Genomic DNA, 21,350 nt, shown 5'->3' with positions numbered 1-21,350 from the left:
TAAAGCAAGAAACTGCACCTTGACTAGCAGTAGCAACTCAATGACCTCAGGGTCAAGGACATAACTTTGAGAGATGTGAATTTTGGGACAACTTTTCAGATAATAAAGCATTTAGCAGGAAGTCATAGTAGGGAGCCAGAAAGAAGAATATAGGGACAATAGCCAACTTGAAATAGTGGCTGAGAGGACATAGCAGAAGGCAGAAGTTTGGTAGAAGATAAAAATAGAGAATATTATTATGTTATGGAACTGAATGTTTCTGTCCTTCCAAAATTCACATGTGGAAGCAGTAACTCCCAAAGTGATAATATTTGAAGGCGGGCTTTGGGGAGACAATTAGATTTAGATGAGGTCTAAATCTAATTAGAGAGTTGTGCCCTCACGATGGGGTTAGTGTCCTTATAAGATGAGGAAGAAAAACCAGAGCATGTTCTCTCTCTCTCTCTCCTCCCACCCCGCCAGCCTGAGCACACAGTGGGAAAGTGACCATCTGCAAGCTAGGAAGAGAGTTTCACCGAATAACAAATCTGCCTGCACCCTGACCATGGACTCCCCAGCTTCCAGAGCTGAAAGAAATAGATGTCTGCTGTTTAAGCCACCCAGTGTATGGAATTTAGTTAGAGCAGCCTCACTGACTCAGACACTAGCATTCAAAGTTCTTGTTTGCTTAATGATCTTTAAAGGGCTTTTGGAAAATAAATACATGACTCATTTTTTTAATTTAACATTTGTGCCAGATTGCCTATTGGTGAGTAATCACCTTCTTGCCTCTTCTTTTTCTCTGTGTTCCATCACAGAGGCTGGAAGCTTCAGAACTACGGTTGTTTTTTGTTTGTTTGTTTGTTTTTTGTTTGTTTGTTTGTTGTTGTTGTTTAAGTACTTGGCAGCAGAGTCCTGAAGTACATTCTGCCAGTGAGCTCTATTTGCATGAGGTTTAGAAAGCATAAAAGGGGCACAAGCCATGTTACTGATTCTTTAGCAAAGGTGGAGGTTGCTGTTGTCACAGGTTTTGAAGTGAGATCAAAACATTTCCCTGAAAACCAGCTTCCTTAATACTATAGGCAACTATTATCATTGGTATGTTCTCCTGTGATTCTTACAATTTCTTAATTCTCTAAAACAGGGGTGTCCAAACTGCGGCCCGCAATCCATTTTTAATTGGCCGGCAGCAAATTCCAAAAATATGTTTAGTTTACTTAAATAAACCAGGTGAGGCAATACGTACTCAACCTCGAGAGAGTGGCCCGGCTGTTTGTGTATTTTACCGCATATGGCCCTTGGTGAAAACCATTGAAAAAAGTTTGGACACCCCTGTCTAAAAGCTACGAGTAAATCTGAAAGCTGGTGGAAGTTTTTCCTGCCCTTTCACTATCCATCCATTTAATGTTTTTGTAAGCACCTGCTTTGCTATTTAATGTCACTCCTACTTAATATATATGGAGTGGTTTCTGTTTTCAAACTCTGAATGCTACATTTACGTGTAACTTTAACATTTGCAAAGTATGTATTTCTGGTCATTGGATATTGTTATTGAAAAAAATAATTTATAGTATTTTTATTAAAGAATTTTGAGCTACAGGTTTAGGTCATTCAGTATGTTAAAACATGCACAATTTCATTTAATGATAAAGCAAGTTTTCATTATTAAAACAGTCGGCCAAGTCAGACTTAAATTGACATTTTTTCTGTTAAAAAAAACTCTCATCTCTAAATAATTTAATATGTTAATACACTTATTTGCTATACTCTCATTTCTGAATTTCAAGATAGGTGATAGATGATATAGCTAGATAGGTGATAGAATATAAATACGTACATACAAGCACAGGTTTATATTCATGCCAATACTTGACCATAGATTGTCATGGTGACTCATTTTAATATGTCTTACAGGCACTTTACGATCACAGGGCTCTCCTCAATTGCTCAGTATTTTACAATTATCCCTGTTTGGTTCTTTAGAGATTTTTGTGTTTATTTTTTTTTCCCCTCTTAAGGGCAATGCCTCATTGATGTGTGAAAGTTATTCTTTTTATTCTATGGGGAATGGATTATTGTGAGAGTTTGGAAAGGAAAGTGAGGACCAAAGGTAGGTTCATTTTAGAAAAGAGTACATATAAGAATTGAGGATCTGGAAAATTATTCTCTTTAAATTATTGATTCCTATGTACTTCCTGGAAAATCAGAGGTCTGTGTCAGTTTGAAGAGCACTGCGACACCTTGTATGTCTTTATCTTCTCTGCCTCCAAAATAAGAGGTTCTGGGAGATATTAACAATTTTAGAACGAATTTGTGGTGTCCCAATATGTGAATAAATATACTTACGTGCTTACCACACGTGAATGCTTTGGAGTAACATTTTTATTTACTTTTATTTATTAACTATTATAATGCTGCAGTTTAATATTAAAAGTATTTTGAGGGCAGCTATTGCATCTTAGAGGCTATCCTGGCTTTCAATTTCTATATGCTTCTTCATAATTAAAAAAACAGTCATTAATCACTTACTGTATGATGGCACTATACTGAATTGAGAACACAGAAGTGAACTAGGTTCTCTCACAGCTCTGTCAGCCACTCAGTCTCATGGTTCAATTTATTGCAAAGTGTCTAGAGTTTACTCCTAACACACAGATCTATTGATTTCATTTCGTTGTCAACCGGCTTTTCTATCTACCATCAGAAACACCATGCCACTCTCCTTCAAAGGAAAAAAAAAAAAAAAAAAAAGTGTGGAGTTTCAACTACTACAGTACAGAAGAAAGTACATTATAAAAATGTGTTAACTTTTATTAGGTTGGTGCAAAAGTAATTGAGCTTTTTGCAATTATTTTTAAACTTTTAAAACGCAATTACTTTTGCACCAACCAATACTGTGAACCTAATATTTGCCAGATACTAAACGAAGCTCTTAACAAAAATGATTTGACTGAATACTCAAAATATATTTATAAAATATACATCATATTTTTCATTTTCCAAATAGACTGTAGGTTAGAGCATTTCAGTCACTTATTCAAGGTTCCACATTCTTTCAATACACAAACTTAGGTCAGCTTTACTACAGGATCCAGCTTGTTGCATCATTCTAGACTTGTAATGCAAATTCTTCCAGAAAGGTACTCCTGTTTATCTCTCCATCACACACAGTTTTGCTTCCCACTCCCACAGTACAACAAATGTTTTGCACTTATCCCCTATAGGATGTGATTTCATTATTATACACTAGCTCAAATATCCATTTCACATATGCTTCCCAAATATGGCCCAGATAAATTCTGCCCTTTCTTTCAAAGCTAAGACAAAATCCCATCTCCTAGAGGAAAGCATTACATATTTGCCTCCCTTCCTTAGGCCTTGTTATGTTGCATATAAATCAGATGTACCATAGCTCACCCTCTTTTATTAATATAGATGCTGTTATAAGGAAGTATATTAATCCATTTATATAACTTGCTATTAAGAACACACTTTTGTTTCATTTTATCACTTTACTTTGTAGCTTCTATTTACCAAAATTTTCCTTTGCATTAATTTTTCAGAATTCTTATGTTCTATTTGATTATTTCTATTTTCTTTTCTGTGTGTGTGTCCTTTATAGGTTTAAAAGTTACGTATATTTTATTCTACTTAAATCGATTAAATGTAAACTTTTTAACATACATACTCATACATAACTGAATGCTATTCAAAATTAGCTAATATTTCTAATCTCCTGAACAATAAAATTATTACAGAACCCTTCTATACTCTCAAACACATTGTTATTAATTTAGATCCACTTACTTTTATTCTAAAATTATTTGTAGTAAAAATACTATTACTAAAAAAACACAGTCAAATTAGATTTGCCAAATATTTTACTTATTTGTCTATCCTTGATTTTTGTGCACTAATATTTATTTTCGTGTTTAATTTTCTTCTTGCTGACAAACATCCTTTAGTGGTTTATTCAGAGGGGATCTGAGAGAGTAATAGATTCTATTAATCTTTGTAAATCTGAAAATTCACCTTTCCTTTCACTTCAAGCTTAGCTTATTTTTTTTAAGAGTTTCAGATTGACTCATTATACTTTCAGACATCTCTGGCTCTGCTGCTTGTGATAAGCCTGCTGCCAATCAGAGACTTTTTTAAATTTTAGGAATTCTGTGTTTCTTCATTATAATTGAAAATGATTATATTCAGCTTTTATATTCTGAAAATGTTCAATGATGTGTTTGGGTGCCATTTCCCCTGATTAGGATTAGAGGTGATTTTTTTCAATCTGAGACTTTGTTTTCTCTCTATTATAAAATGATTACAGCCATTCTATCAATTGAACCTCTTCCCCATTCTTTCTCTCTTTCAGGAACCCCCATTCTTTCTCTCTTTCAGGAACCCCTATAAATTGGAAGTTGGAGCTTCCCTTAATAGGCCCCCTATCTTCCTGTTATGTTCTGGTAATCTTCCTGACGAAAGATTTATGATTACTAATTATTTTTTCTGTAAAGGCGGTTTACTCTTTTACCTGCCTAATTCTTTCAGTGACAATGATTTTTTTTTTAAATTCAATTTAATCTTTTTAAAGTTACTTTTTTTTTTAATTGTTGTTCCCCATCCCGACCATTTTATTTTTGTTTAATTGATTCTTTTTTTTATTTCAAAGGACTTTTTCAAGGGAATATTCTCTGTTTTGTTGTATCTATAATTTTTTTCTATTGTTTTGTAATTTTTAATCATGAATTCATCCTCAGCAGTTATTAATTTAATGGAAATACCACAGACCCTGGGTTGTACAGCCATTTTGTGGGGGCAGCTTTAGGTTTGATTCTGCTGGAGTCACATAAATGCTAGACATTATTTTTATTATTAATATTTTATTTTTTAATAGGGTGTCAATCCTATCAGGGTAGTATCAATTAGACTAGCACTTATTCCAGCTGAGGCTTAAGATTCTAAGTGTTTATAGGTGAACCTATCTTATCTTAGTTTACCATATTGACTGAGGTCTCTTATTTGTATGTGTTTATTTCCTTCATTCTAACGTGAACTTCTCTTATAGAAATAATTATTTTTGCCAATTTTCTTTTTCTGTCTGTGTCTTATAGGGACTAAAAATGTATATATTTTTTCAACTAAATCAATCAGTTATCAACTAAACATCATTCAACCTGAATATAAACGAAATCAGTAACATGAAACTAAAGAAGTCATAAGGACCCATGACTTACGCTATAAACTTTACCAACTAAATAATGTTAAAATAAATAAATTTAAAATAGAAGTCCAATTTTTAAAATATTTTTAGTCTGTGTTTTTCTTTCATACAAGCAGAGAAAACATACTTTCATAAAGCCTCAAAGTAATTTTTCAGGTATAAAGTTTTATTCTCCCAAGCTCTCATGCAAATATTAGTTTCCCAAGAAAGCCATTATCTACTTCATTCTGATAACAAAATAATAAGCTCATATGGAGGGAAAAATAAATTTCCTAAAGGATCAGGTGCATTGTAAGTATATTCATTATTAAAAGTTTTAAATGTTAATCTGTGTGTAAAACAATATCCAAAAATAAACCTTCTGTTATGTTAGCCTAATAGTAGAATACAGGATGTTAGGAAGAAATCATGCTGTTGGTAATACGGCCCTGAATAAAGAATGATATTTCTATACTTGGGGTCATCATATACAACATCTTTAATAAATTAAAAGAGAAAGATATATCATTAAAATATATCATGCTTGCCTATAGAAAATGCATCAATATATAGTCAGGTTTGTAACAGGGTAATAAGATCTTCACTATAATTCTTTACAATTTATCCCTCAAGAGGAGAACTTCATACTCTGTCATAAAGATGGACAATTAAAATCGAAGCCAATTCTTTCCATCAGAAACACTTCAGAGAAACTGGAAAATAAAATTGTATCATATTGGAAATCGGGTATTTTGAAATAATTGGGGTTCATTTTAAACCTAATCCAAGGGAGTTTAATTATGAAATTACTAGACTTGATTTTAATATAGAGTAGCTATTATTTGGGCTCCACAGGTAATTCAATCTAAAACACTAATATATCTGCTTTAAAGAAAATTATTAAACATTATACTCCTTGGACTGTGATGAGCAATAAATTTTTAATTCTATTTTTTATCTTCATTAAATGTATTGGGATGACACTGGTTAGTAAAATTATATAGGTTTCAAGTGCACATTTCTATAATACATCATATATATATATATATATATATACATATATATATATATATATATATATATATATATATATATATATATATATCATTGTGTGACCAACCAGAGTCAGTTCTCCTTCCATCACCATATATTTGACCCCTTTTTCCCTCTTCAACCACACCCCCTTTACCCTCTGGTTACCACTAAACTGTTCTCTGTGTCTATCAGTTTTTGTTTGTTTGTTTGTCTTGTCTGTTTGTTGTTTTATAGGCTACATATGAATGAAGTTATATGGTTCTCAACTTTTTCTGTCTTCCTTACTTAATTTAGTGTGCTAATCTCAAAATCCAACCTTTTTGTCTCAAATGGCAGTATTTCATCTTTTCTTATGGATGAGTAATATTCCATTATATATATCACATCACATCTTCTGTATCCAATCATCTATGGAAGGACACTTTGGTTGTTACTAAGTCTTGGCCACCATGAATAAAGCTGCAATGAACATAAGGGTACGTATATCTTTATGGATAATCTTTTCAGATTTTGGGGGTAGATACCCAGAAGAGGGATTGCTGGGACATATAGTAATTCTATTCTTAATTTTTTGAGGAACTTCCATACTGTTTTCCACAGAGGCTGTACCAATTTACATTTTCACCAACAGTGTATGAGTGTTCCTTTTTCTCCACAACCTCTCCAACACTTGTTATTACTTGTCTTGTTGATAATAGCCATTCTCACAGGTGTGAGGTAATAGCTCACTGTCGTTTTGATTTGCATTTCCCTAAAAGCTAGTGAAGTTGATCATTTTTTCATATATCCGTTGGCCATTTGTACCTTTCCTTGGGAGAAGTATTCAAGTCCTCCACAAATTTTTTAATTGGGTTGATTGTTTTTTTGTTGTTGAGTTGTATGAGTTCTTTATAAATTTTGGATATTAGCCTCTTATTGGAGATGTTTGTAAATATTTTCTTCTTTTTTTAACTTAGAGATAAATTCTGTCAAATTCTCTCTCCACCTCTCACTCATTGCCTCATGTAACTGGAAAATTAAAGAGTTCCTCCTCTCAGATATAAACAGAATGGATTTGCATTAAACTGGGAACTACTTCACATCTAGACAAAATGAATAACTGCCTTGGTTTAGTGTCATAGCTCAGATTCTTGGGTCAGGTTGTCATTATTCTGTCACTGCCTACCACTCAATATCCACAGATTTTATGAAATTTCATTTTTGCCCTCAGCTTTCTCATTATATAATGGTATCAATTGGAAAGTTGGTTGGGTATATTCAATGGCAAGAAAGATTGAGAAAAAAAGAGGAAGAGTAGAGACAGAGACAGTGATAGAGACAATGATAGAGAGTCTTTACAGCCTGGTCCAGAGAATTCACTCAAATATCTTTATTATGTTTTATAAATTACTATTATTATTATTTATATTATTATTATTATTACTATTATTTTGATAATTGATAGATTTTCAGATCCAGCATTGTAAAGTAACAAATTATTATATACAGAAGGCCTAATTTGAATTCATTTATTTTTCATGGGGAAATAACCCCCTAATAAAAAACAGTAGTTGTTCTATAATTTATACTAACTAGTCCCCTTGAATTACAGTTAGGGGATTATTCATTCGTTTGGTCATTCAACAAATACTTATTGAAATTTATATGTGTTAGTCCCTGATCTGATGCTGTAAATACAGTAGAAATTAAAACAGACTAAACACTTGTCTCCATAAAGCTTATATTATTGGAGGGACAGAGTGGATTCACTATATATATATATATATATATATATATACACACACACACACACACATACACACACAAACACATATATATATACTTTTATATATACATATATATGTGTATATATGTATATATATATATATAAATATACATGTTATGTAGTATGTACATATATAATGTCAAACAGTGTTAAGTGTTATGCAGAAAATATAACTGGGCAAGGATATAGACAGTGTTGGGGAGTGACGAGAGGAATTAATTTATATAGTGTTGTCGGAAGGTTTCTGACTCAAATGAAATGGGAGAGAAATCCATGAGAATATAATAAGGAAGAACGGGCAGTGTGATAACAGAGGTAAAATACCTGAGCATAGATCATTTTTGTCATTTTGTTCATAATACTAACCTAGAAACTTGGCTGAAATTGTTAAATACTCTTTCATAAAGCTGTTATGTAACTTCTGGCACACAGCATACACAGCAGGTCTTTAGTACGTGATAGCTACTATTATGAAATGAGAATAAGGGCTGCATGACTGTTGATTTGAGAGGACTAGAAATATCTGGAGAGAGAAATTCTCTGGAAAGAAGCCATTGAGGGCCTTTGAAATAAAAGAAAGTACAAAGAAGAAAGAATAATTACTATAAAACAGACAAGGAAATTAAAAAAAATAATCAGTTTATTATCTCACCAAATGAAAGGAGTAGAAATGTCCAGTTTCTTTGAGTTTTTTTAGGATTAAGCATACCATGTCTTCCCTAAATCAATTTCCACCACTCAGTTAGACCAGCCTCCCAATGTAATCCTATATGTGCAACATGTAAAAATTGCAAGTAGAGTTAGGCATTTTACCTATACTTTAGTGGTTCTCTTTTGTCATATTTTAAAGCATTTAGAAATTATTCTAGAGCAAAAAATCTCAGCAATTCGTTATTCGTTAGAAAGTAAGAGTGAAACAAATCAGAAAATATGAAGTTGAATTGATTGAAGGAGTCTAGTAGTATCTGCAAAATGGAGCATCAATAAGTTCACCTGCATTCAAAAGACATGTGTTAAACACTTAAATGTAGAAAGTACTCCCTGACACCTGGAAGAGGCAGAGGATGAAAAGGAAATAATTTTGTCCCAAAAGACAAACTATAAAAGCAGAAATAAAATGAATGATAGCAGAGTCAACAAAAAGGAGGAGTGTTCCAAAGGTTATATTCATTTTGACAGAATTAAATAAATAATAAATAAAAAAGAATAAAAAGAGTAATAAAAAGTAAAAATAAAACAAGAAAGTCTTTCAGAAAAAAAAAAAAAGAGGGGGGAATACAGTCATTCCAGTACCTCCGCTATGAAGGGGAAATTATCAAAGGTGGAAATGCCATAAGCTGATACTCTCTGTCATGCACTGGCCAAGGGACTGAAAGTCTTGGCCAAGGACATCCGTACTATAGCCCACTGGTAAGTCCATCACACCCTTAGGTTGATGCTATTGCTCTTAATTCTGAAAGTGCTTCTAATGCCTATGGCCCCATGTTAATTAAGCCATTTTATGACCATAATTTCCTTTATGGCATAACTATACTGGTTAGAGACTGTACTGGTCATCTTAGTGTGACTTTATCATTCATGGATTTGTATATTTCTCATTTATATTTCTAACTGATAAGTTGTCATTCTGTTTTTTTATCAGTCTCTGAGCTGGGATTGTATGAATCTATCCTGAAAGACATCTTTATTTTCATATGCATCAGAATATCAGAATCTGCAATATTGAAATCCATAACAGAAATTTAAGTCAATTCCCCAAGGAAACAGACCTCTGCAAGACTTTGAGACAGCCAGCAAGTCTTTCCCGGAGACCCTCCTCTTCATTGGAATTATTTATTTCTCCTCTTCTCCGGACATATTTTTCTCCTTTTGCCTGTGTTTTCCAAAACAACTTTAGATATGTGGAAGGTGCTTCTCCCATATCTTAAAATCTTATCAGTCATTCCAGGCCTTTGAAATCATTTTAAAACTGTCCCCTCCACTGAAACCTCTGGCAAAAATAAGGTTTTATTGTTTTTAGCTCCCATAATCCTTAACACTTTATTTGTATATGTTTATACACACACACACATATATATGCATAACTATATTTCATATTATTTTATACTATTTTCTACTTGTACATTTATTCTCTTCCCTAAATGATTACAAGCTACTTGAAAAGAAAGGTGAGATACTACAATTTATTATATGCATTTCAAAAACTTTTGGAGATCTGTTTTAAAATCTGGAATTTTTTTTTTTTTTTTTTTTTTTACTCTGTAGAAAACTTTATTTTTTGGAACAATTTTAGGTTCAAAGCAAAATTGAGAGAAAGGTCCAGAGATTTCCCCATAATAGTCCCACCTCCACATACATAGCATCTCTGTTTTATCGGCATTCCCTTACCAGAGTGGTACATTAGAATTGATGAACCTACATTGACACATAATAATCATCTAACATCTGTGGTTTACATTAACATTCACTCTTGTACATTCTATGGGTTTGGACAAATGTGGAATGACATATTTCCACAATTATAACATCATAGAGAATAGTTTTACTGTCCTAAAATTCCTCTGTGCTCCGCCTATTCATCCCTTCCCCATTTTCCCAACCTTTGGCAACCACTGATCTTTATATTGTCTCCATAATTTTTCTTTTTCCAGAATTTCATACATGTAGTGGGAATAATACAGCATGTAGACTTTTCTGATCAGCTTCTTTCACTTAGTAACATGCATTCACTATTCCTCCTTGTCTCTTTCAAGGATTAATAGTTCATTTCTTTGTAGCACTGAAAAATATTCAATTACTGGATGGATGTACCATAGTTTATTTATCCATTTACTTACTGAAGGACATCTTGGTTGCTTCCAAGTTTTGGTCATTATGAGTAAAGCTGCTCAAACATTCATATTCACACTTTGTGGACATAACATTTCAACTCCTTTGAGTAAATGCAAAGCAATGTGATTGCTGGATCATATGGTGAGAGTATGTTTACTTTTGTAAGAAAATACAGTATTCCAAAGTGGCTGTACCATTTTCCATTCCCACCAGCAATAAATAAGAGTTCTTGTTGCTCTACATCCTCACCAACATTTCATGTTGTCAGTGTTCTAGATTTTGGTCATTCTATTACATGTGTAGTGGTATCTCACTGCTGTTTCAATTTTCATTTTCCTGATGTCATACGATGCATCTTTTCATATTCTTATTTGCCATCTATATACATCGGACAATAAAGTTTGTGAACTTGTTGCAATGATGTTGCTAACCTTTTTTGATATCACAGGGATTATTCATTATGAATTTGTACCAACTAAACAAACAGTTAACCAAATTTACTATTTATTTAGAAGTGCTGAAAATGCTGCATGAAAAAGTTAGACGACCTGAACTTTTCGCCAACAATTTGTGGCTCTTGCTTTACTACAATGCACCAGCTCACAGGGCATTGTCTGTGAGGGAGTTTTTAACCAGTGAACAAATACCTGTATTGGAACACCCTCACTATTCACCTGATCTGGCCCCCGATGACTTCTTTCTTTACCTGAAGATAAAGGAAATATTGAAAGGAAGACATTTTGATGACATTCAGGACATCAAGGGTAATACGACGACAGCTCTGATGGCCATCCCAGAAAAAGAGTTCCAAAATTGCTCTGAAGGGTGGACTAGGTGCTGACGTTAGTGCACAGCTTCCCAAGGACTGTACTTCGAAGGTGATTGAAGTAATATTCAGCAATGAAATATGTAGCACTTTTTCCTAGAACGAGTTCGTGGACTTAATTGTCAGACCTCTGTATCGTCTTTGGTGAAGTATCTGTTATCTTTAGCCCATTTTTAGTCAGGTTTTTTATTTTCTTATTGTTAAGTTAAAAGTTCTTTGTATACTTTGGATAACAGTCCTTTATCAGATGCGTCATTTGTAAATATTTATTTCAAGTCTGTAGCTTTTCTTCTAATTATCTTAACATTGTCTTTTGCAGGGTAGAATTTTTTAATTTTTATGAAATTGAACATATCCATTTTTTAATGAATTGTGCCTTTGGTGTTATATCTAATAAATAATCATCCAAATTCATCTATGGGTTCTCCTATGTAATCTTCTCGGAATTTTATAGTTTTGTATTTTGCATTTAGGTCTATGATCCATTTTGAGTAATTTTGGTGAGGGGTTCAAATTCTGTTTGTATAATTACTTTCTTGGATGCCAAGTTGTTCCAGTACCATTTGATGAAAAGAGTATCTTTACTCCACTGTATTGCTGTTGCTCCTTTGTCAAAGATCATTTAAGTATATTTATGTGGGTCTATTTCTGAGCTCTCTATTCTGTTCCATTGATTTGTTTGTCTATTGTTCCACCGATACCATAGTCTTGATTGCTATAACTTTATAGTAAGTCTTAAAGTCAGATAGCATCAGCTCTCTAAGTTTGTTCGTCTCCTTTAATATTGATTTCTCTGGATCAAACTTGGATTATTATGAATTCAGTTTGTTTAATGTATCAAAGTCTCTCTAAACATTGTATAGAAGCACATAGAGTAAATCGGCAATAGCTGTATAACTTTGTTCTGGTACTATTTCTCAGGAGACAAAATCACCCTTCAATTTCTTTCATGTCAAATAATAGTAGAAAATAATATTACGTTGCTCTGAAGAGACTCAATAGGAATGATTTATCTGGAAAGGATGATAAAGATGCTCGTCCATATAGAAGGCAGCGATCACTTCCCTTCAGGCTGCTGGCTGTCAGACTGTGCCTATCTGACTCTGCTTAGCACAGAAGTGCAAAAGATACTGTAGGCAAAACAGCTAAGGGAGGTTTCCTCTGGTCAAGCTTGACCTCCTATGTTTTAATTCCAGAAAGCTACTATTTCACAGAACAAGGAAATGATATTGTTGAGCACCTTCATTCTGTATGGCTTTTAAACCCTGTATGAAAAGTAAATAATTGATCCTCAGGAATCCCTTTAGAGTTTTATTCACACAGTGTTATAAGGAGAGGGATGGAGTGATCTAAGGCCACTCTGAGAATCTGCATTAGAACTGTCAGCACTTGGGAGCATCTGCAGACAAACCTATGCTCACATAGGAGCCTGTGCCAATCTTATGCTCTGTGAAGTGACACTATTAACTATAAAGTAAACTTTTAACTAAAGGAATTTTCAGGTTAATACTAACATCCATTTCCTGGCATAAAGGAGAGCATAAATGAGGTATAAAGTTACCATTTTAGAATTCCTTCAGAACCGCTTTTAAGAGAATTTAGTCTATTTAGAATTTAAGCCAGAAAAGAGATAAACATAGTTTTTGTAACACACAGTTGGCTAGAATTGTGCATTCTCCATGTTATAAGTTATAGCCAGAGGCACGCTTGAGTCTAAGCACTAAAGGTACTCTAGGAGCGCTTGGGGCAGTTCTAAGAAAAGTGGCTGAGGCGTCTCCTGGGACACCTTATCCTATGAAAAAAAGGAGTGGGCCACAGAGAGTTAGACCCACTTACATAGAGCCAGCTTTCTTATTAAGAAGCTGGCAACTCTGAAATATTAACCCTTCCAATGTCTCCTCTATCCCAGTGCCTATGAGTTTTATTAAAACACAGAAAATAAATAAAAAGGCAACAGCTGTTTGACTAAAAGATGTATAGCATGGCTTCCTGTCCACTCTGACACAGTGTAACTCAGAGGGTTGCACAGTGATCTCTCCCAGTTCCCTCCAAAATACCTTGTTCATATGGCACTAAGACTTTCATACGTAAGCAGAGGTATTTGTCAGAGTGACAGTAGCTCATAGCAAGAAACGGTGGTACCAAGTACAGCAGCAACACATTCATAGAGGCCCAAATGGAGACCACCACCACGAGGAGGGGAAATGCCAGTACCCAGAAGAAGACAGCAATAGCAATGGTTGCAGTTTGCAAGAAAATGTGACACTCTAAAATACCAGGCAGGGGCCCTTGTTTGAGAACCAATGTTCTCCCATTTGCTCTAGAGGTAAGTTGCCAGTGTGATTCCTACCTGCTTACAGGCTGGTGAAACTTAGGGAGACACAGTAAAGTAGATTTGGTGTAACATTGATGGTTTCTATATAACTATCCAATAATATTTGGAAGTCAATTGATATTTATGCATGTTATGGTTACAATTTCTGATCTTAACAAGTTTGCTGTGTGATATCTCATTAGCATGATTTCAAGATTATAATAGATCCAGACAAACCACCTTAGGAAAGCTATCCAAAATCCATTCAGATGTAATATTAATATCTATAACAGGTGTGGTCCTGACATACAGAGAAAAATAATATATGAATAGAGGACAGAATTCTGTCAAAAAGATCAGCGGTAGAACAAAATTACATAGAGATAGAAGGATTCCAATAAAATAGAATTAATGGTCCTCTAGAAGCAGGTGGGAAAACATTTTAAATATCATAAATAATTCTAAACAATAACAACAACAAAAAAGCAAGCCCCAACTAAAGAGTGAAAAGAGTTATATGAAATTTGAGAAGTGTTTGAAGGCTTGTGAGAGAAAATAATGTTAAAAGAATTGACTGATATGAAATTTAAACCCAAGAATGTGGGCTGTGCAACTCTCACTTCTTAAATTTAGGAAGTCCCTTTTGATGTCACTATACATAGAACCTAAAATGTTCATAGATAAGAAGAGCAAAAGCACTATAACTGTGCCCAAATCAAGGGACTCTGGTCAATAGGAACTTCAGGACACCGACTGGCTCCAGAAGACTGAAACCTATACAGATGTGTCTTTTAACCCTGAGGAGATTTAGAGTTAATTGTTAAGATGATGAAATAAATGAAACCCATCTTTATTTCTATTTTTGCACGATAAGAAGTTCGCCTGTTTTACGTCTCAAGGATTGTTACAGACTCAGAGATAGAATGAAAAACAACAGAGTTTATACCCTCATGGAGTGTATAATCCAAAGAAGATGGAGAGCAATAAATAAAAAACACATAATAATATATAGTATGTTACTGTTATTTCATCAAGTCTTAAATGCCATCCGTTGTAAGTTATTTGTATTACTAAAAATGTAAAAAACAAACAAACAAAAAACCTGAAAATTAATCTATGGTGCTATGCTTTTTTATCACTTAAATTTAGACAGATTTCATCACATATCAATCACTCTTGATCATATATAGAAAAGTACATGTAAGTGAAATCAACTGGATAATGTTTTCTTAAAAATGTGTCGTATTCACAATCAAACTCCCCTTGGTGGTATTGATGTCATATTACACACACACAAAAACAGACACACACACACAGACAGACAGACACACACACACACACACACACACACACACATCATACTTTATGTTATCAGGAATGTTAATGTCATAGAATTTCTTAAAAATTACTCTATTTTTGTTTCCACAATTTTCTTCCTAGTCATTGAACTGCATTCTGCAATTTTGGTTTCAGTCATTTCCAGCTTAGCACGTGAAAGGCAATCTTTGTGCACAGAATTCAGTAACAAGATGTAACCCATCTAATCTATTATTGCTATCTTTATTTTTCATGTACCATAAAGAAATTCATTGTTGCTTTGTGAGTAAATGTGGAGATGCAGTCATTCCTCCAACGACTTATACTAGCTGCACTGTCAAATTCATGCCACGCTGCTGTTCCTATACATTTCTGCATTGAAAATGTTTAACGTTTTTTTTTTCACTGCCAAGCCAGTGTCATTTAAAATATATTTTTAAATGGCAATTAAATTTAACATATGTAGTGCCAAAAATACATATAACTCTACAATTTACAAGCTCATTTTAGAGTGATAAGTCTGTAAAAGTGACAGAAAGGTAATTTTAAAGAAGTAGCCAAGGAAACCAGTTTAGACAAGAGAATAAAATACTTTACTTTGGTAAAAACTACTGGCATGTCAAGATAGAATATATTTTTTGAAATCTTAACATGTTCAGTGACTTAAGTACAATACTGAAATGAGAAGTAAAATCTTTTGAAATAATTGTAGCTACATTTCAAATTGGAATGTGTTTTGGGTATAAGTAACTCTAAGACAATGGACATGACAAACAACATTTACATATTAAGGTTCTATATTTTTCTATTATTAACAATGTGATGCTATTTGAAATTGTGACCATATTGATTTTTTTTAATTCTCAAAGAAAACTCGATCATAGAACTGTATATTAAGATGTAAAAACATATACATTAACCTTAATTCTTCATAATTAAGGTTAACACTTTAAAATACATGGTCTCAAAGTTCCTTCTCAAATTTAAAGCACTATAATTTTATAATAATATATACAACAAATACAATAATAAAATGATCTTATTTAAAACAACATAGTTTTCTTCAGTTTTTAATTTATTCATTAAATCTGTTTTTTAAATTTTTAGAACTGGATGGTATCAAAACTCAGGTTAATATATACATATATTATATATATATATATATATATATATATATATATATATATACACACACACACATATATATGTATGTATAACAAATATGTATATATATATTAGCTTTGTCGTATTATAGCACTAGCCTGAGAGATAAACTACATACCTCTTTTGTAGTCTCTTCCTGCTCAAAGATTTAGGTATACATTTACATAGTCCCAGTAGGTTCAATTTTGTCAATTTTACCTTAAAATATTTCTCAAATTAATCTCCTTATTAGTCATAGTGTCACTGTCATTGCCCACTTTCCTTCCTTATATTTTCTCAAAAGAATGACAATAACATCAACATTAAACAAACCTAAAACCAAAAAGCCCAGTGAAATTATTATAAGGACATAAGACATAACATTGAATTCAAAGAAAATAATGCAGCCAGTCCTTGGAAACAATGGGAACTAAAAATGAAAAGGTAAGAGAACCCAGGCAGTACCTTTTCTCTTGCCTCTTTGTTGCCGATTTCTTTACCACATTCTTCTCTTCTCTCTCCCTCTCCCTCTCTCTCAATCTCTCTCTCTCTCTCTCTCTCTCTCTCTCTCTCGCTCTCCCCCCCCCCCAACCTCCACCCTGCTCAACTGCTCTTCAGCCTACATAGTGGTACTATATGATGGTCCAGGATTTCAGGTTTACATGTTACAGCTCCATCAGCACCAAGAAGGATTTCACACCTAATACATTCACAAGAAGAAAATCTGATTGCTCTGATTTCATCCAGGTGGATATGCTGGGTCTGCTTGTTTTTGTATCATTTACAAATGCAGTTGCTAGAGCCTGTGCGTGTACCACCATGGGCGGGGAGACAAGTTTCCAGAATGGGCAGTCTCATTATGAATGGTACAAAAAAAAATGAGAAATGTCTATCACAGCGTGGTATCTGCATCCAAAACATTCCCATTCTAGTGGAAACCCAATTTTCTAGCCTGATTTTTTAATGGTTTAAAATGTCAGGAATCCTTTTTTAAATGATTTTAGCACTCAGTTTTGAAGTCATGAGTTGTATGGCTACAGAAAGCACTGTTGAAGAAACTGAGAACAAAAGCGGTGGAAATGTTTTTCTCCGAGTTAGACTAACTCTACAGAATGTAGCATTTAAATTAGTTCTACCAACTCAATGCAATTCTTCTAAAAAATTCCAGCTTCTTTTTTTTTAACAGAAATTGAGAGGCTGATGAAAAGTTCATATGGAAATACAAATAAACTGAATATCCAAACCAATGGTGAAAAAAAAAATGCTGGAGACTAATACTTCCTGATATTGTATCTTACTCCAAAGGTACAGTACTCAACAGAAGATGACTTATGATAGATTCATACATATACACCTATAGATACAGTGCAATATTATTCAGCTGTTTATATAAAAAAATCTTGCCATTTGTGAAAAAATTGATGGATTTTTTTAGTGTGTTTTGTTAAACGAAATAAGTCAGACAGAGAAAGACATGTACCCTATGATCTAACTTATATGTGAAATCTAAAAAACAATACAAAAACAAGAAACCAAGTTCATAGGTATAGAGAAGAGATTGGTGGTTGCCAGAAGCAGGGGATAGAAGGCAAGTGAAATGGGTGAAAAGGGTGAAAAAGTACAAATTTCAAGTTATAAAATAAATAAGTCATGGGGATAATGCACAGCTTGGTGACTATAGTTAATAATACTATACTGTATACTCGAAAGTTGCTAAGGTAACAGATTTTAAAAAAATTATCATCACAAGAAAAAAAAAAAAAAAGTAACTAAAATACCAGAGTATTTCTACATTACATCTGTTGCCCAGGTTTGAAACACACCAAAAAGAAAAAAAAGTTTCCAAATTATTGTTGCTCTCAAACATGTAGCCAACGACTACAAAATATAGCCAGCTAATAGGTTTTGTTTTCACTTGTATCCTCTATGAGATTAGTTTCTACACAGTATTTCTGACATCAGAAGAGGAAGTACTGAAATGTGGACATCATACATTTCTATTGGGCTGAGACATAGTCTTCAGGGCAGATCTCTGTGATCAGTGCAAGAAACTAAAGCCTTAATAAAAAGAAAAACCTAAGTATTTTTACTGTCACAATTCTGATGAAAGGTTTTATTATAATACAGAGGTAATTAATATTAAAGTAAGCACAATACAATATAAAGGGTTTATGTCTGAAATTACATCAAGTTGATTAGTCAAAAAACTTTTATTAGATTTCTACCTTGTGCAATTTGTTGCCTTAGGCAGATAGATTCAAATTTTAATGAATGTAAAATAATTTCCATTATTAAGAAAATGTCCTGTGGGACAGAGACATTAAAATTATTACTAAATTTTAAACATGAATCATACACACACACACACACACACACACACACACACACACACAGGATCTGACAATTAAGTTCGCAACTTGTTGCACTGATGTTCCTAATCTTTTTTGCTATCACAGGGATTATTTATTACGCATTTGTACCAACTGGACAAACAGTTAACCAAGATTGCTATTTGGAAGTGCTGAAAAGGCTGCATGAAAAAGTTAGATGAAAATGACCTGAACTTTTCGCCAGTTCATGTCTCTTGCTTCACGAGAACACACTAGCTCACATGACACTGTCTGTGAGGGAGTTTTTAGCCAGTAAACAAATAACTGTATTTGAACATCCTCCCTTCTCACCTGATCTGGCCTCCAATGATTTCTTTCTTTACCCGAAGATACAGGAAATATTGAAAGGAAGTCATTTTGATGACATGCAGGACATCAAGGGTAATACGACGACAGCTCTGATGGCCATTTTACAAAAAGAGTTCCAAAATTGCTTTGAAGGGTGAACTAGGCACTGGTGTTGGTGCATAGCTTCCCAAGGGGAGTACTTCGAAGGTGACCGTAGTGATATTCAGCAATGAGGTATGTAGCACTTTTTCTAGAATGAGTTCACCAACTTGATTTTTCAACCTCGTGTGTGTGTGTGTGTGTGTGTGTGTGTGTGCGCGCGTGCATGTGTACAGTATATCATAGTATACCGTGAAAATATAAAAAGACCTAATCTGGTCTGATAGTTATTGAATAATTTTCTGAGGATATAGCTTAATACCTGTGAAATTATTTTGTTGTAATTAAATCATTTCCCTAGCTTAACAAAATAAAGATGAATTATAGCTTCTTTATTCAATGAATTATCTACCAGCTCTGGGTGAGCCAATAATTCATTAAGTATTTCTTCATTAATATAATTGGTGCTATGTTTGTTATTATCAATTGAAAGCATGACTGAAATTTCCCTCAGATTGATACTGATCTGTAAATGAACATTCTATAAGCATATTCATGAAGCTAAAAATTTACTTAATTGTAAGTATACATAGCCCATTTTCGTATTCTTTGTCTAAAAGACTGGATGAAAGAATCATAAACACTCATGCGGAAATCTTCATGGTAATTATGTAGCATTTCTATGATCTCTCAGTCTGGAAACTGTTTATGGGGAAAGGATAAAATTTGCTTGGGATGCATTAGTCTTACTGAACTTGAAATGGCTTTTAGTGATGGTATCTAATTCCACTTGCAATTTACAAATCATTTGTACAGTAATCTGTCCAAAACGTGTACTCAGCAGTCATGATATTCATTGGTAGATAGCTTTTAAATAAAATGGCATTAGTTGATCTTTAGTTTTAGTTTTTGTTTTTTGTTTTTCCCCCCAAACAAATATTGTACTTTAGGCACTCTTATAAGTACCAGAGAATATTAAACTAAATAAGCCCGACTGCCCTGAAGGGGCTGAAATTTATTGGTTTCTGATCTTTATGGTAAAACTCAATTTTTCCTTTTGATTTGGCAGTGAATCATTAGATTTCAGAATTGCCATTTCCATCATGTTTTATTTACATAAGTGCAAATTTCTATATTTTAGTTCAGTCTCTAGTGGAGTTCATCAGTAAGCAATACCTAATCAAGTTGGCTCTGCATTTCAGTATATTTCTGCACTGCTAAGCAATCAATGATTCATTAGCAAATTTTTAGAAAGATGAATTCTAAAACTTGTGCAAAAATGTCCTCTCATAGTTACCATTTATTAAGAGACTACTATGCCTTAGGCTCTGTATATGGGTATTATATAATCACAATAACTCTTCAAGGAAAATACTGTTGTCCAAGTTTAAAAAGAGTGAAGTTCAGAAATGTTAAGTAACTGGCAGAACTTCATACAGCTTGTAAACAGTACCATCATGATGTGTTTTTGACTCTATGGTCTATTGTTTCAATATCTCTAACAAGGTTTTTCCTGCCTCTTTCAGAAAACAGTCTGTGTTGTCTTTAGATAATGCTTTTTAGAAACAACAGGATATCTTAGAGCAAGTAATATAATGTTTTTGGAAATGTTTGCTTGCATCAAAGAATTCCTGGCAAGAAGCTCTATTTTATGAAACAGGTACCATTACTATATTACTTAACTCACTGAAGTTGAAAACCTTAAATTATATCCTAGTAGCTAATATAGTTTCAAAATGTTCTACATGATCTCCTCTGAATCATTTATCTATTGCAGAAATATGATGATGTCCAAATTGGTTTATTGGAACTGCTGGTGACTCCCAGATTTCATCTTTCCAATCACTACAATTGACAGTCTTGTTTGGTCCTATTACTAGAACCTATGTTAACAAGAAGCAGAAAATGGAAACAAATAATTATTGATTGTTTGACTCAGCTCTCTGAGTATTTAATAGTGATGATCTATCAGCATTTTAAAATTATCAAATTGAACGTGTACTCTCAACAGTAATTCACTAAATTTTAATCTTATCTGGAATGCTTACTTGGAAATCTTAATTTTACCTGGAAATCCAGAATACTAATGGGGTTTTGCAACCTGTGATTTAGAAATAGTGATTTTTGAACCAGTCACTGCAACTCTTCAGCTCAATCCAAGTTTC

This window comes from Rhinolophus sinicus, linkage group LG02 (genome assembly GCF_036562045.2).
Source record: "Rhinolophus sinicus isolate RSC01 linkage group LG02, ASM3656204v1, whole genome shotgun sequence".
Lineage (NCBI taxonomy): Eukaryota > Metazoa > Chordata > Mammalia > Chiroptera > Rhinolophidae > Rhinolophus > Rhinolophus sinicus.
The sequence above is the reverse complement of the archived record's forward strand: the minus strand, read 5'-3'. Positions refer to the sequence as shown.